The sequence below is a fragment of the Pundamilia nyererei genome, unplaced genomic scaffold (genome assembly GCF_000239375.1).
Source record: "Pundamilia nyererei isolate P.nyererei 1_Seehausen unplaced genomic scaffold, PunNye1.0 scaffold00006, whole genome shotgun sequence".
In the NCBI taxonomy this organism is placed as follows: Eukaryota; Metazoa; Chordata; class Actinopteri; order Cichliformes; family Cichlidae; genus Pundamilia; species Pundamilia nyererei.
This window is the reverse complement of record NW_005187407.1, coordinates 6,636,097-6,637,665: the sequence shown is the minus strand read 5'-3', so window position 1 is coordinate 6,637,665 and position 1,569 is coordinate 6,636,097.

The following is a 1,569-nucleotide window of genomic DNA, read 5'->3' as shown; positions in this document are numbered from 1 at the left end:
TTGTATTTTTATTTTTTATTCCTATTTATTTTATTTATCCCCTTTGTATATTTTATTTATATTTGTCTCTGTATTTATATATATGTGTGTATATATATATATATATATGTGTATGTATATATATATATATATGTATGTATATATATATATATATATAGGCCAGATGTAGCCATGTTTCTATATATCTATATAGAAACATGGCTACATGTGGGATTATTCCCATTGGAAAGCTCTTTATATGATTCAGTTGCTTGGAAAAAAGCAAATAATCTCTCTGAAAAGAAAAATATTTTCCAGCCTGAATGCAAAACAAATTTAGATTATGGAATAGATTGTGTTATAAATCAGCCGAGTGCCTGGAGGCAAGAGGTGAGTGTCTGCTATCTTTGTGTGCATAATCCTCTCCCTGAATGGATGTCATAAAAAGTGTGTTGCTTACAATGTGATGAACTTGGGTCCCAACATAGCAGCTCCCATGGGCTTCTGAGGCTTTGTTTTGGATTAAGTGGCGCAGAAATGGGGGGATTAGACACCACGCTAAAAAAAAAATAAGGGCACTGCAGGTGTGGAAATCTAGAACAAGCCATTAAAAGAGAAAGCACGTTTATCTTTTGTGCTTAACCCATTCATTCCAGCAGAAACACATGTGTGTTCATTTCGGTGTAAATGTGAGGGTGAGTGGCTTTCTGTAGCGCTGGAATGCACAGTCCATGGTATAGCCCACCTCATGCCCTATGACAGCTAAGATAGGCTCAAGCCCTCACTGCAACCCTGAACTGGTTAGGCGCTTATAAAAATATATGAATGGAAGGATTTTTTTCTTAATTTTTATTTGTTTATTCAAAGGAAGCGTTTTCCTTGCTTTTACCACTTGCAAATATATATGTAGCTGTTATTGTTATTAACTGAGCCCAGAGCCTATGGCCCTTCTGCTCCTCACTGTAATGATGTTGATACTAATGTATAAACTGATGTCAGCTTGAACAAGCCTGCAGCAAAGAGCTTGTATTTTCACCAGAGGCAATCTTCTAAAATCTTCTCTATCTTTTTTCTGCTTCCTCTTTTTGCTAAGGGGCAAAACTTGTTCTGCAGTTAATTAAAGGTTACTCTATCCCCTGCTTTTATTAGCTAATGTTTTATACCACTCCTCACAAAGGCACACAGAAACCCACACTGACACTCTCTGCCCTCCAGCTGCACAAGTGCTACTTTCTTAGCAACTGTAATCACAAAATAGAATTTGTCCTAGCACCTTTGATTCAAGGCTGAGTACTGAAAGTATACCTGTCTTTCTGGCATGCCTTGGGATTTGGAAGATAAAGAAAGTGTTCTAGACAATTCAAAGAAACACTTCCTGAGGACTTTTGTTGTGTGTGCTTGTGCGTGACTGAACAGGTCAATAGTTCCTGATGTTGCTCTTGGCTTTATTCAGAATACATGAAGGCTAGTGTTTGCATGATGAGGTATGGTTTTATCATTACTGGCTAGACAGGAACTATTTTTACTGCTCCCTTCCTTTACTGTCTTCCAAAGCATGGTAAAAATGTGCCTGAGATGAATGAAGGTGCT